General features: G+C 40.1%; 1 pseudogene; it reads left to right on the plus strand.

Annotated features, from left to right (window-relative positions):
• The first annotated feature begins 5,175 nt into the window (after positions 1 to 5,175).
• Positions 5,176 to 11,732, plus strand: LOC120592616 (putative elongation factor 1-alpha-like 3; annotated as a pseudogene).
• Positions 11,733 to 16,642: the final 4,910 nt, after the last annotated feature.

Consider the following 16,642-nt stretch of genomic DNA (forward strand, 5'->3'; position numbering starts at 1 on the left):
AGCAGTTATATGCAAACAAATTGGACAATCTGGAAGAAATGGACACTTTCCTAGAAACATACAATCTCCCAAGACTGAGTCAAGAAGAAACAGAAAATCTGAACCAACCAATTACCATCAATGAAATCGAATCAGTAATCAAAAAATTTCCAAAAATCAAAAGTCCTGGGCTGGATGGCTTCGAAGGTGAATTTTACCAAACATTCAAAGAATTAACATCTATTCTTCTCAAACTATTCCAAAAAATTCAAGAAGAGGCAAGACTTCCTAACCCTTTTTATGAGGCCACCATTATCCTGATTCTAAAACCAGACAAAGACAGTACAAAAGAAAAGAAAACTATAGGCTGATATCCCTAATGAACAAAGATGAAAAAATCCTTAACAAATATCAGTAAACCAAATTCAGCAAGACATTAAAAAGATCACACACCATGATCAAGCTGGATTTATCCATGGGATGCAAGGTTGTTTCGATATTCGCAAATCAATTAATGTGATACGACATATTAATAAAATGAAAGATAAAAAGCATATGATCGTATTGATAGATGCAGAAAAAGCACTCGACAAAATCCAGCATCCATTTATGATAAAACTCTCAGCAAAGTGAGAATAGAAGGATATACCTCAACATAATGAAAGCCAAATCTGACAAACCTACAGCTAACATCATACTCAATGGGGAAAGACTAAAAATATTATCCTTAGGATCAGGAACAAGACAAGGATGTCCACTTTCGCCACTTTTGTTCAGTGTTGTATTGGAAGCCATAGCCATAGCATTCAGACAAGAAAGAGATAAAAGTCATACAAAATAGAAAGAAAGAATTAAAACTGTCCTTCTTTGCAAATAACATACTATATAGAGAGGACCCTAAAGATTCCACCAAAAACTGCTAGAGCTGATAAATAAATTTAGTAAAGTAGCAGGCCACAAAATTGATATTCAGAAGTCGGTTGTATTTTTATATAGCAACGAGGAACTATCAGAAGAAAAAATTAAGAAAACAATCGTATTTACATTCACATCAAAATAATAAAATAGTTATCAAATTAACCAAGGAGGTAAAAGACCTATTCTCAGAAAATTAGAAGTCATTGAAAAAAGAAATTGAAAAAGACACAAATAAATGAAGGCATATACTGTGCTCATGGATAGAAAGAATCAACATCATTAAAACAGCCATACTACCCAAAGCAATCTATGAATTCAATGCAATCCCTATCAAAATACCAATGGCATTTTTGAGAGAACTAGAACAAATAACCCCCAAATTTATATGAAACCATAAAAGATCTTGAACGGTCATGGCAATCTTGTGAAAGAAGAACAACTTTGGAGGTATCACACTACCTGATATCAAACTATACTACAAAGCTATAGTAATCAAAACAGCATGGCATGGAATCAAAAGATACATAGATCAATGGAACAGAACAGAGAAACCAGAAATAAATCCATGCCTCCATGGTCATTTAATCTACGACAAAGGAGGCAAAAATATGCAATGGGGTAAAGAAAGTCTCTTCAATAAAGTATTGGGAAAACTGGATGGATACATGCAAAAAAAAAAAAAAAGAAAAGAAAAGAAACTGGACCACCTTCTTACACCATACACTAGACTAAACTCTAAAGTGGATTAAAGACTTAAATGTAAGACCCCAAACCATAAAACTTCTATAAGAAAACATAGGCAGTAAACTCTTTGATATTGCTGTTAGTAATTTTTTCTCATATATCTCCTCAGGCAAGGGAAAAAAAAGAAAAAAATGGACTACGTCAAACTGAAAAAATTTTTTGTGCAGCAAAGGAAATTATCAACAAAAGGAAAAGGCAACTACCAAATTGGAGAAAATATTTGTCTATGATACATCTGATAAGGGGTTACTATCCAAAATTTTTAAAGAACTCATACAATTCAACAACAACAACAAAAAACAAACAATCCAATTTAAAAAATGGGCAGAAGACCTGAATAGATATTTCTCCAAGGAGAACATACAGATGGCCAATAGACATATGAAAAGATGCTCAAAGTCACTAATCATCGCAGAAATGCAAATTAAAACCACAATGAGCTATCGCCTCACATCTGTCAGAATGGCTGTCATCAGTAAATCTAAAAACAGCAAGCGTTGGTGAGGATGCGGAGAAAAGGGAACCCTCATACATTGTTGGTGGGGTTGCAAATTGGTACTGCCTCTGTGGAAAAGTTTTGAAGTTCCTCAAAAAATTAAAAATGGAACTACCTTATGACCCAGCAATTGCACAAACCACAACACTAACTCGTTAAGATCTATGCACCCCAAGTTCACGGCAGCGCTATTCACAATAGCCGAGGGGAAAAATATTGAGTGAGAATGGAATGCATTAACCACATATGAAAAGAAATCATCTCAGAAATTAGCAGTTTGCATTTGAAATATTCGAAACCTGTGTGATTACTGAGCTAAATGTCAAGAAAGAAACATTTTATATTCTGAATATAGGAAATATAGCCAAGATCTGACGATCCCATTCTACCTGATTTTTCCATTTTATCTTTATCAGTCTTGTCACAGTTTATTTCACCATTTTATTCGAACAAATAGATAGGAAATCACTTTCAATACCTTCCTGACCTTGTCTAACAGATGAGTATCGAGGAAAAATGGAACCTTAGTTTTCTGCATGAAATAAGCTTATTGTAGTTATTTGTATTATGGAAGGTCTTTTCAGGGAGAGTGTCGCTCCAGGATTCTCGGTCAAGATGGTGCACTGGGTGAATGCTGGGCTCGCCTCTTCTCATGATCACATCGAATTACAACTAAACTACACAACAACCATCACTGAGAAGTGCTTGAAGGCTAGCTGAACAAAGTCCTACAACTTACAGAAAAGCCACCTCAAGACTGCAGGGAGGGAATGAGATGCAGAACAGGCTGGTCCCATACCTGTTTGTGGCGGTCGAGAATCCAGAGGGATAGCTCAGGTGTGGAAGTCCCCTCTGGAGGAGTGAGGGGTCCTAAAACCACACCGGGCTCCCCAGCCCAGGGTTCCAGTGCCAGGAAGAGAAGTCCCCACAACCTCTAGCTGTGAAACCAGCAGGACGGTGGCTGAGATGGAGGGCGGAGGCGTCCCAGGTGTCCAGGCGTCCCAGGCGTCCTCTTAAAGGGCCCGCGTGTGCACTCACCACTGACAGATGCACTCGCTCTGAGCTCCAGTGCTGGGGCAGCAGCTCGAAAGGTGCCAGGGACACATGGAGAGGAACTGAGTTGTCTGGCTTCAGGGCCAGAGCTTGAGGGACAGTTTCCTCCCAAACAGAATGGCTGATAGAGGCCACTGTTCCTTTGTTGAGCCCTTCCCCTCCTGGCATGGAGACACAGGCAGGCGCCATGTCTGAGCCTCCATCAACCTGGCTGACATTGTTAGCTCCACCCTCGTGACTCCCTGTGCCAGCCGGTGTGTGGGCCCACCCCAGCCACTTCCAGTGGCTTTTCCATACAAACGGCCTATCTTGGCTCATGTCGTGGATGTTCCTAAAATCTCTCAAAGTGTCACAAAACCTAAATAAGCAGCATCTGGTGTTGACAAGCCCTGTACCTCTTACAGAGCAGCCCCAAACCTGTTCCCAGTTTGGCCTCTTGAGGAGCTTCTAAGCCCAGTGTGGGTGGTGGTCATGGTTGGATTGCTTGGTGGCTCATGCCAGGTGACCCCAGGAAAGGCACAGGCTTCAGCTGAACTTGGCCTATGGCAGGACCCCTCCTAGGAGGACCCAGGCCTGGCATACCCAATAGCCGGCTGCAGATCAAACTGGAGCACCACCCGGGGCCACATCCAAAAACGACACACCCACAGGGCAGACAAGACAGGTGCCAGAATCCTGCTAAAGCGGATCCTGCTCCATAGGGTCAGCCCCTGCACAGCAGCTCCTCCGCTGTGGTCACGGCCAGTGCTCCAACCGATCAGTGCAACGGTCAATCCTTCCCACTGACGTGCAAACAGCAGCCAAGGCTCAGCTACAACAGGAGGCACACACAACCCACACGAGGGACACACCTGGAGCACCTGCCACAGGTGACCAGGGAGACCATGCCACTGTTCTCACAGGACTCCTACTACATAAAGCCACTCTACTAAGACCGGGAGACAGAGCAGCCTGACCTAATACATAGAGACAAATACAGGGATGTAGCCAAAATGGGAAGACAAAGAAACATGACCCAAATGAAAGAAGTGAACAAAGCTTCAGAAAAAGAACTAAACAAAATGGAGAAAAACAATCTACCAGACACAGAATTCAGAACACTGGTTATAAGGATGCTCAGTGAACTCGGGGGAAGAGTAGATGAACCTGGTGAGAACTTTAACTAAGAGACAGAAAACGTAAAAAGGGAGATAGAAAACATAGGAAAGAACCAGTCACAAATGAAAAATACAATAACTGAAATGAAGAACATCTTAGGAGGAATCGGTAATATATTAGACATTACTGAAAACACCCAATCAGAACGGCGACAAGAAAAATAATCCAAAGAATTTGAAAAGATGAGGATAGTTTAAGGGGCCTCTGGGACAACATCAAACATACGGACACTCACATTATAGTGGTATCAGAAAGAGAAGAGAGAGAGCTGGACATTGAAAACCTATTTGAAGAAATAATGATGTAAAGCTTCCCTAACCTGGTAAAGGAAATAGACATGGAAACCCAGGAAGTAATGAGAGTCCCATAGACGATAAACCTAAAGAGGCCACGCCAAGACACATCATAACTAAAATGACAAAGGTTAAAGACAATGAGAAAATCTTAAAAACATCAAGAGAAAAACAACTAGTTACCTACGAAGGAGATCTCATAATAAGACTCTCAGCTGATTTCTCAACAGAAACTTGGCAGGCCAGAAGAGGTTGGCAGGAAATATTCAAAGTGATGAAAAGCAAGGACCTACAACCAAGATTATTCTGTCCAGCAAAGCTATTATTTAGAATCGAAGGCAGATAAAGAGCTTCCCAGACAAGAAAAAGCTAAAGGGGTTCATTACCCCCAAGCCAGTATTACAGAGAATGTTGGAGGAAATTATTTAAGAAGAAAAAAGAGAAAAAGATCCAAAGTATGAATAATAACTTTTTTGCAGTGGGTTTGCCGCAAGAACACAGGTGTCGTGAAAACCAGCACTATATCTGAGCCAAATGAGAAAGGAAAAGACTCGTATCAACATCATTATCATTGGACGTGTAGATTAGATCCTGGCAAGTCTACCGCATCTGGTCATCTGGTTGACAAATGTGGTGGGGTTGACAAAAGAACCATCGAAAATTTTGAGAGGTGGCTGCCGAGATGGGCAGAGGCTCCTTCAAGTGTGCCTGGGTCTTGGATAAACGGAAAGCTGACCGTGAGTGCAATATCACCACCGATATCTCCCTGCGGGAATTCGAAGCCAACAAGTATCATGCGACCATCCCTGATGCCCCAAGACACAGAGGCTTTATCCAAAACATGAGTACAGGTGCATCTCAGGCTGACAGCGCTGTCTTGATTGCTGCCGCTGCTGCCATTGGAGAATGTGAAGCAGGCGTCTCCAAGAACGGGAAGACCCCTGAGCATGCCCTTCTGGCTTACACACTGGGTGTGAAACAACTAATTGTTGGTGTAAACAGGATGGATTCCACCGAGCCGCTTATAGCCAAGATACAAGGAAATCGTTAAGGAAGTCGGCACCTACATTAAGAAAATTGGCCGCAACCCTGACACAGTAGCATTTGGGCCACTTTCTGGTTGGAATGGCGACAACCAGAACCAAGTGCTAATATGCCTTGGTTCAAGGGATGGAAAGTCACCCGTAAAGATGGCACTGTAAGTGGAATCACACTGCTTAAAGCTCTGGATTGTATCCTGCCACCGACTCGTCCGGCTGACAAGCCTTTGCGTCTACCGCTCCGATGCCCACAAAACTGGCAGTGTTGGTGCTGTGCCTGAGGGCCGAGTGGACGCTGGTGTTCTCAAACCAGGCGTGGTCGCCACGTTCGCTCCGGTCAGCATAACAACTGAAGTAAAGTCTGTCAGAATGCACCATGAAGCTTTGAGTGAAGCTCTTCCTGGGGACAATGTGGGCTTCCACGTCGGGAATGTGTCTGTCAAAGATGTTTGTCACGGCAATGTGGCTGGTGACAGCAAAAATGACCCACCAGTGGAAACAGCTGGCTTCGTGGCTCATGTGGTTATTCTGAACCACCCAGCCAAATCAGTGCCAGATACGCACCTGTGCTGAATTGTCACATGGCTCACATGGCTTTCAGATTTGCTGAGCTGAAGAAGATCAATCGTCATTCTGGGGTAAAACTAGAAGATGGCCCTAAGTTCTGAAATCTGGTGATGCTGCCATAGTTGATATGGTTCCTGGCAAGCCCACGTGTGTTGAGAGCTTCTCTGACTGTCCTACTCTGGGCTGTTTTGCTGTTTGTGACATGAGATAAACAGTCGCTGTGGGGGTCATCAAAGCAGTGGTCAAGAAGCTGGAGTTGGCAAGGTCACCAAGTCCGCCCGAAAGCTCAGAAGGCTAATGAATATTATCCCCGGTATCTGCCACCCCAGTCTTAATCAATGGTTGGAGAACGGTCTCAGGACCGTTTGTCTCAATTGGCCATTTACGGTAATAGTAAAAGACTGGTTAGTGATCATGATGCATTGTAAAAACCTCCAGAGAGAAAGAAAAACGTTTTGTGGACCTTTTGTTTTTTGTTTTTTGCATGTGTGGCAGTTTTTAAGCTATTAGTCTTTAAAATCAGTACATTTCAATGGAAACAACTTGGCCAAAAATCTATCACAGCATTTTGAGACCCCATTAAAACAAAGTTTAATGAGAAAAAAAAAAGTATGGATAATAAAATGACAATAACTACATATCTAGCAACAATTACTTTGAATATAAATGGATTAGGTGGTTCAAACAAAAGATAAGGTGGCTGAATGGATAAGAAAACAAAACCATTACATATGCTGCCTATAAGAGACTCACTTCAGATCGAAAGACGCACATAGACTGAAAGTAAAAGGAAAGAAAAAGATGTTTCATGAAAACGATAACAAACAGAAAAGCTGGAGTAGCAATACTCGTATCAGACAAAATAGACTTTAAAACAAAAGTTATAGCAAGAGACTAAGAAGGACTCAGTAATCTCAATTCTGGGTATTATCCGATGAAACCTAAAACACCACTTAAAAGGGACATGTAAATTCTTATGTCCTTTAGCATTATTTACAATAGCCGAAATATGTAGGCACCTGGGTGTCCATCAATGAATAAATGGAAAAAGAAGAAATGGTACATAAATACAATAGAATATTATATTGGAATATAACTCAGCCATAAAAAAGAATAAAATCTTGCCATCTGCAACGACGTGAATGAACCAAGAGGATATTGTGCCGAGTGGAGTAAGTCAGACAGAAAGAGAAATGCCGTATGATCTCACTTACACGTGGAATCTAAAGAACAAAATAAACAAACGAAACAGAAACAGACTCAGATACAGAGAATGTTTTAATGGTTGCCGGATGGGAGGGGGTTAGGGAGGTGGGTGAAAAAGGGGACGGGATTAAGAACTACAAAATGGTAGTTACAAAATAGTCATGAGTCTGTAAAGTACAGTATAAGAAATATAGTCAGTAATATTGTAGTAACTATGTGGTGTCAGAAGGTGCTAGATTTATTGGGACGGTCACTTCCTAAGTTATAGAATTGTCTAATCACTATGTTCTACACCTGAAACTAACACAATGGATGCCAACTGTAATAGAAAATTAAACAAAATTTAACAAGAGAATGTGTCACTCTCTTGAATGAACATGAGTTTATGAATATTTAGTTTCAAGAAAGATTAATGTCGATAAAGGTATTATCTGTTTTTTCATTTTTTGAGACTTCTTGGGTTAGTAGAAGAAAAACTAATTTTTGAAATAGCTCTTCTTTCTTATAATGGCAGAAGAAAACTAACTTCTTGAAATGTAAGAACATAAATTTGATAGAAGTAAAATATTTGGATTGGGAGGTAGATGAGCTAATGATGAGGAATTTTATTCTGCCTGAAAAAAAATAAGACTATGATATAAGAACTCTGCCTACATAATAAATTGACAAAGAATAAAAGGAAGAATTTTCCTTCATAATTCTAACATGAACCATATACACGAGTTAAGATCCGAATATGTCACCATATTTACTAATGAAAAAGTGGCACATTATAAATCCCCTTTACCTTGACTGTCTTGTATACTCAGAATTTAGACCTGATAATACCGTAATACTTTACTCATATGAATCAGCAATGGAATAAGCACAGCCTACCGTGTTTGTGTAGTGTGCCACACAGGTTACCGTTTGTGTCTCCTTTGGCGCTCCCACGCATCGACAGCACAGGTAGTTTTATGCTTTTATTACACACCAAGATACGGAGGGTCGGAGATGTTAATGACACGGGCGTCAATCTAGGAGTCTTGGTCCTGGGGTCTGGGTTTTTCCCCCCACGGACTGAAGCGCTGCTGTGCTTTCTGGATGAATCACACGCATCACAAACAGCCCGGGGGGACGGAGGGGAGGCTGGCCTCCGGGTATCTCTTTCTACCTGCTGCGTGGACCTCTATCACTGCTCCGCTGTTAATTCCAATTTGCCCATCGCACCTTCCATGGCCCACGCCTCGTATTCTCGGACGCCCCCTCCCGGCCATCCAGTGGGATGTCCTCTGACGGCCTCCGCAGAGGCCGGTGCCAGCCTCACGCGTCTTTCCTTTTACCTGCATTCACCAGTGCAGTATTCCTCCGTGTCTGTCCTTGACAAGTGTAAAGAGTCGACAGGATTTGTATTTTTTATTCGGGAAAGCAGTAAATCGCCATCACGACATGCATAAGAAAGAGGATTTATTCCACTATAAGTAGAGTTGTCAGATAAAACACAGGCTACCCACGTAGATGTGAATTTTAGATAAATAACATTTTTATTCTAGATACATCTAAAATAATGCATAGGGCATACTTATATTAAACTATTTATTGTTTATTCGAAATTATATTTAACTGTATATCCCATATTTTATTTGCTAACTCTAGCAACTCTCACTGTAAAAGGCGTATGACTCTTTTCCAAGTCACTTCAGAGGTCATTTAATAGTTTTGGGACAGGAGAATTATATACAGATAGGGATGGAATATGTGTGAAAATCCACGAGTGAATGTTCATGAGTTTAGATGTCAAAAAGATATTGCTTCCAACCAATCCAGCAACTAATTCTTTCACAATTCCCCCAGATCACACGCTGAGGCAGAATCCTGTGTGACAGATGGGACATTAACTGCTTTTTATTATTAAACTGGGAAGTGAGTATGCTGTGTAGTTGAAAATGTCTGCAATAAAATGAAGTTATGCTTCCATATCTCAGTAGGTTTCAGATTGTAAAATTCATGTTATGCTCCATGGAGCTTTTCCTGTTAACATATTAATTTAGAAAATGATTGGGTGTGCTTACTATCAACTTCTGACTTTAATAAATAAAACCTAAACATGATTGGTCGAGTGATAGGCTGTACTCTACTAATCCAGTACATGTGTGTGGCGTGTCTCATAAGTATGACCTGAGGCAGAGATCGTGGTGGCCGCAGGCTTGATTTGCTGTGGAGAACCTTGTGATTTAGATGGAACTCAAACCGAAAACGTACAGCATCTCTGCTAAGAGGTCGATAAAATACCTGTGTAGATTTGTACATCTTTTCATTGTCTCTTTTTTCCCACTGTTTTGCGCCTTCAGGCGCGTGTGTATGAGCTCTCCGTTTTTGTCTTCCAAGGCTATAGTTTTCACTCTAACACTTAGAACGTTCCTTCACTCTGTATTATGCTGCTTGCTTCTCATTCCCACGCTGCATGCCCTGACTGCTTCTGGCCGGGTCGACTCTCGTGTACCTTCTACTGTGGCTTTTGTTTCTGTGATGATTATTCTCTTCTCTTTACTCTGCTAGTGAAAATGAGGACTGACGTTCTAGTAAGACTTATTCCCTCACTAAGATATACTTACTAGGCGTATCTACTACCGATCTGCTTAACAGATATTTTTATCCATAGTGTTTCCTTGAGGGAATTTATAGGTGTGAGTTAACAAGTTGTTGTTCAAAAACGTGTGAATATGGTAATATTACTTATTAATATTTATGCTGTTTCCTTAAAAAATATTTAACAGAAAATAAGAGCTACGTTTTACTAAGCAGTTATAAAATTAATTGCAATCAAATCCCAAACTTGAAAGGTCTCTAAACAAAAATTTTAATTTACAAATGACAAAATCCAGAAAGTCTGCTTATTATGACATTATCAGATATATTAGAGATAAATCATGAGCCCTAGCACATGAGTCAGGATTCACCAAGAAAACAGAACCGACAGAATGTGTGTGTCTATATATATATTCATTTATATACATGTATTTAAATATTTATATTATACATATATTTGTATATACATATATTTAAATATTTATATACACATAAGTACATATATTTATATATTTATGTTTTATATGTAAAAAAGATAATTAATACAATAACTTAGATTTATTATAAGGAATTGACTCAAGTGATGACGAGGGCTAGCAGGTCCCCAGAGCTGCAGGGTGAATTGGCAAACAGAGACCCAGGTAGTCCAGCTTTCAGTTCAGACACCATCAGACAGGACGAATTCTCTCTTGCTGGGGGGAGAGTCAACTCTTTGTTCTTGACAGGCCTTCCACTGATTAGGTGAGGCCCACCCACATTGTGAAGGGCAATTCGCTTTACTTGGACTATTTATTTACATGTTAAACTCATCTAAAAACACCCTTACAGGCACACTCAGGATAATATCTGACCAAATATCTGGGCACTAAGGGCCCAGTCATGATGACACATAAAATTAACTATCACAAGTACCAAAGTCATTCGTAAATTCAGTAAAAAGTGATCACTGAAAATCTTTCAACTATTATCTTCCCGGAGAATTCCTTTTGCTATGTGACTGCAGAGCCCCAGGGTCTTAGAAACATTTCGCTTAATTCTGTGGAGTTATGCTTAACACACTAAGAGCCAAAAAAGCAGACTCTGGTAGTTCTTGTCAAATTAATCAGATAAAATGCCAAGAGAACTGACTGTTTGTTTGTTTTCCTCATTTGTGGGTAGAACAGGCTATAAATTAGATAATATTGGGGTGAAATTACACCCTCAGTCATCTTAATGATAGGGCCCACGCTGTGTATAACCAGTGCAGTCTAATTGTGAACATAACTCTGTGAAGCGTATAACCCAGGCATCTTTGCTGTCTTCATGTGTTTCGTTTTCTGTATTTAAGACTCCTTGACATTGGGCCTTGACTATCTAGAGAGACTGCCTCTCCCGTGATTAGCTAATTCCCAGGGGCAGCAAACTATTCCCGTGTGCGCTTGCCTTCCAACATCCAGACCAGCCAATCCGAAGCCCACATTTCCAACCGCCTCCTCTACTGGGATCTCACAGGGCTCTTAGACCCTGCACCCTGTGTCCCAGGCAGGTACTGGACAATTCGAGACGCCCCTATACCTGAGAGCTCCCTGAAATTATTCAAATTAGCTAATCCTAAACCTGCTTTCTCTCACTTGCTTGTTCCTTCCTACAGAAACCGTAACAAAGGCTCTCGCCACGTTTTCCTCCCGCTGCCTCTGCGTCCTGGCCTCTCGTGTGGCCCTCATGGCATAGCGCGCCCTCCCCCGGGGAACTATGAGGTACCAACTATCTTTTTAGTGACAGTTGTCTCCTAAGCTGTCAGCCTCATCACACTTGAGAAATAATAAAACGTACATTTTAAAACAATCTTACATAACAAATTGTGTATGTGTGTATATATATATATATGTATATACATACCTATGTATATACATATATATATCTACAAAAAGTGTGTTTGTATGGACACATATTTGTAGTACACTTTTATATAAATATCTCCAGTGATTGGAATCATGTAATATTCTTGGGCTGATATAATCTTCTTACCCAGAGTTCCCTGAAATATTAAAATACAGATCCATAATTCTCAAAACAAATACATATAAAGGCATTACATTATATAAAATAATATGTGAAGAATATATTTCAAAATTCACCTGGGAATGTTAGAGCAACATTTGCCATCACGTTTGAGGGTCCTCTATGAAAAAGAATTTTAAAAATGCAAATACAAAATTAAGTACAGAAAAAGTATGTATTTATTTAAAATAAAATCCGCACGAATTGCAAATTTTTAAAAAATGCCAAATGCTACAAATATTACCAAAATCTAGAAAATAACAATATTTTTATTAAATGCCTGACTCATCCCTATGTACTGCGTTTCTACATTTCTGGTGTGCATGTTTTTCATTGGCCTCTTTATGTGACTGAGATCATAAAATTATCATTCAGTCTTTAGCATGGTTCATTCTTTACTTTTTATTAGCGAGGATTTAGAAAAAGTTTCACCTTTACAACTCAATATAGTAAATTTGGGTAAACATGTATCAAGTTGCCTTTACATAAAGAGTAGGGCATTTCAAGTTTTTTGTGCAGAGAATGATCTTAAATATTCTTTGAATTATCTACATCTACTAACCAGTTTGCCATCGATATCCCCACTGTGTAGACACATTATGCATTTTCTGTTACTTTCATTACTCCATATTGAAAATGAACCTTTTCCATTGTGTTCTTGTGATTCATCCTCTTCATCAAGCGGACTTTATGGAATAAGCGAAAAGCTTACTCAACACTTTTATTCAGTTTACTCTTCTTTTGAATGAATTGCTGCTCTCGGCGTAACTTGAAAAGAAAATTTTGTTATCTGATTTTTGATATTTAACCATTTATTTTAATTTCATCATTTGTTTTAATAACCTTTATTTTATAGTCCATTTTTTATCAGAATTTTGTCTTTGTACTGTAATAAATTTAAAGATGACAAAAGAAAGTACTTGAAACCAGGAATTTTAAATTTCTTACACTTTTTTAATTGAAATTTCTTTCTAAATTGCAGTTAAAATGATGTATTTCTGGCTTCCCTTTAGCTGGGTTTCAAAAATGCTTGTAGCCACTTCAAAACCATTGGATATGAGCAAAGGGTGGCAGGGAAAGCACAAGTGGAAAGAGAGAGTGTTATGGCGCGAACGATTCTGAGACCCACGGAGCCAATTGAGATTAGTTATGAGCCTTTATTAGCCGGCCGGTGACTGACTCTCTACCATGCAGGGCTAGAGGAGATCAGCCCCAAGCTTTCAGAGCAGGCGGCTGATAAAGCTTAAGACCATATATATCCTGGTGGTCTCCTGAACAAGCAAGCAGATTACAGAAGCGGAAGTTGGCTGTTAGCATATCTTTGCCCGGAACAACACCCTTAATTAACCAGTAAATGGATTACAGAAGCAGACATTGGCCATCTTCATATCTTATACAATATAATTCCTAAACCACACACTAGCAAGTAGGACAACTTCTGGTATCTAAAGATATTTCCTCCCTGTAGCTGACTTAGCTAGTTGGCTCACTTGAAAAATTTCCACCCTTAAAAAGAGCAGCATCAGTCAGTTACAGCTACAATATCTTACATTACATGTGACTACACTGCTGAGCTCCTTCCCAGGGTCTTGGAAAACAGAGGTTACCAACACCTGTCCCCCTTTACTGTCGTAAAGGGTCTTGGATACACAGAATGTGAAGGTAGAGACACCTTGGAGTTAAAGGAAGTTAATAATCTCTACCAAACTCTATATACAGAAATTAACTCCAAGTGGATCACAGCCAAAACCATAAAAATCTTAGAAGAAAACCTAGTGGCAAATATTCATGACCTTGGATTTGGAAATGGATGCTTAAATATATTGTCAAAAGCATGGGAAACAACAAAAAAAGATAGATAAATTAGACTTTATCAAATTAAAAACTTTTATGCATAAAAGTACATTATCAAGAAACATACCGAATGGGAGAAAATATTTACAAACCATATCTGATAAGAGTTTAATATCCCAAATATAAAAATTCTCCTAAAATGAAACAATGAAAGACAAATAATCAAAATTAAAAAAAAAATGGATAAAGGACTTAATAAAAATTTCCCCAAAGGAGATATACAAGTGGTCAATAAGCACATGAAAAGATGCTCAGCATCACTAGTCATTAGGGAAATGCAAATCAAAACCGCGGATGTCACTTTGCATCTACCTTCAAGGCTATATTTTTTTTTAAAAAATGAAAGTAACAAATGTTGGCAAGAATGTGGAGAAATTGGAAACGTCACGCATTGCTAGTGGGGTGTAAAATGGTGCAGTTGCTGTAGAAAACAGTTTGATGGCTCCTCAAAAAGCTAAATATAGAATCATATGAGACCCAGCAATTCAACGCCAAAAGAATCGAAAATAGGGATTCACACAGATAATTGTACTCCAATTTTTGTCACAACATTATTCACAATAGCTAAAAGGTGGAAACAACCTAAGTGTCCTCAACAATTGAATGGATAAACAAAGCATGAGTATAATGTTATGTTGTATTCACGATAGAATATTATTTGGCCATAAATAAGAATGAAGTTCTGATACATACCATAATATGGATGAATCTTGAAAACATTATGTTATGTCAAAAAAAAAAAAAAGGACAAAAGGACAAATATTATATAATTCCACTTATGTGAAATAGAAGTTGTCAAGGGCTGGGAGCAGGTATTGGTAAATGGTAAATGGTTACGGCATTTCTATTGGGGGATGAAAATATTTTGGAAAAAGTGGTGATGTTTGCACAATATTGCGAATGTACTAACATTCCTGAATTCTATGCTTCGAAATGGCTAAAATCACAAATTCTATGTTATATGTATTTCGCCACACTAAGAATATTTTAAAAATAAATTTGCTTATCAGTGATGCGTACGTATATTAAGACGCACCTTGCGTTTTCATGAACTGCAAAAATCTGTGTTGACACTGACATTCAGTTAGACCTTGTAGGAGACCTGGTGATTTCAAGAACTTGTAAAAGTCCCGATTGTGAAATTTCTACATTTGGGTAGAAACATATTGATATGAAGTCAAAATACTATTTTTTTTTTTTTTTAATATGGACAGAGCCTGAGTAACTACAGGGAAGTGACATAATGGATTAACGGATTAGATCGCAGACTCAGAGAAATGATAAATTGTACAGGTGCTTCGAGGGTTGCATCTGGCTTTATTAAATTATAGATCTTCACAGTCTTGGGGCCACATTTATTTATTCTCATCCAAATGCAGGGAGGAGGCAAGGGAATTACAACGTGAATCAAGCCACGGCCAGAGGCTGCAGGGTGCTGGTCTGCCCTGCGGCCAGGCCAGGAGGACCCTGCAGAACTCGGGGAGGTTTCCGCTGGGATTGCCACAGCCCATCCCCCACACCCGTGCCGGGAAACAGGACCAACAGTCATTCCCTGTGGCTAAGACCTCGGGGGACCTAAGGATTAAAGGCTGGGAACCCCAGGCAGGCCCCTCACTCCCCATATTCTTACCTTTTCAGCCACATGCTCTCCCCCTTCCTCACTGTGTCCACATCAAAGGAAATGGGTTGACAAAGTCTTTTAAACTCACAGGAACTAAAGAATGACATAGGAACTGAATTCCCCGAACACCCAGGGTCCCTCTCGCTCTCTCCGGGTATCTTTACTCTGTCTCACTGTCCTCATCTCTCGGTCCCTCTCACTGTCCCCCTCACTCCGCCTCTGAGAGGGGACCACACTGGGGTGTCACCCCTTTCCCAATCAGCTCTGCGTTCCACTCGGCTTTGGCGTGCGTGTTGAACTGTTTCCACGCTCTCCGCCAAAGGCGCCCCTTCTCTTGGTGCAGGGCTTGGTGTCCCCATCACTTGAGGAAATTTGCCCTGTCCTGCATCAATCCAGCCGACTGCTTCGAAGCTGAGAAACAAGAGAAAAACTGGATGTAGCAAATTATTTCCTTAAGATGCAAGTGAGAGCGACACGGGCCATCATTCACTCAGAAATGTTCTTGGGGAACTTTTAACAGTTTGTTTTAAGTATACTCAGTTAGCCTTTTTTCTTTCCTCCTTTTTTGGGAAAAAGGCCGGCTCCCTCAAATCCAGATAATTACCCTGAAACTGGTGGCTCAGGTCCTCTGGCTACTGATAAGGATCATCAGTCCACTGTAGGCAGAACTGGCTTTAGGCCAGGCAAGGCCCTTAGAGTCCAAGAGGGGAGGGGACCTTAAGTCCAAAGGGTTTTTATTCTTTAAGAAACATATCAAGCAAGCCTGTTTTCCTTTACTTGCTTAATAGATAAATCGATAATAGAAAATTAATAGATACGTGACTTAAATATCGAGTTTGTATCTTCGTTTTTCCTTGTCTCAGGACAGAGGCGGCGCTTGGGCAGGAAACCCAAGACCTCGTCCTGACTGAGGCAGAGAGGGAAAGAGCTCCATGACACCCCGACAGGCAGGGACCACGACCCTCCTCGGCAGGTAGCAGGCACAGAAGAAGAGACCTCCCGCCCCTCAACATTCATACTAATAAGAAGGGGTTCATGGCTCTTAGAAAAAAGTTAGGCAGGAGTGTTAGATAGAGGGTTTCGGGTCCGCCTGCAAAACGCTGAG

Source organism: Pteropus medius, unplaced genomic scaffold (assembly GCF_902729225.1).
Source record: "Pteropus medius unplaced genomic scaffold, Ma_sr-lr_union100, whole genome shotgun sequence".
Classification (NCBI taxonomy): domain Eukaryota; kingdom Metazoa; phylum Chordata; class Mammalia; order Chiroptera; family Pteropodidae; genus Pteropus; species Pteropus medius.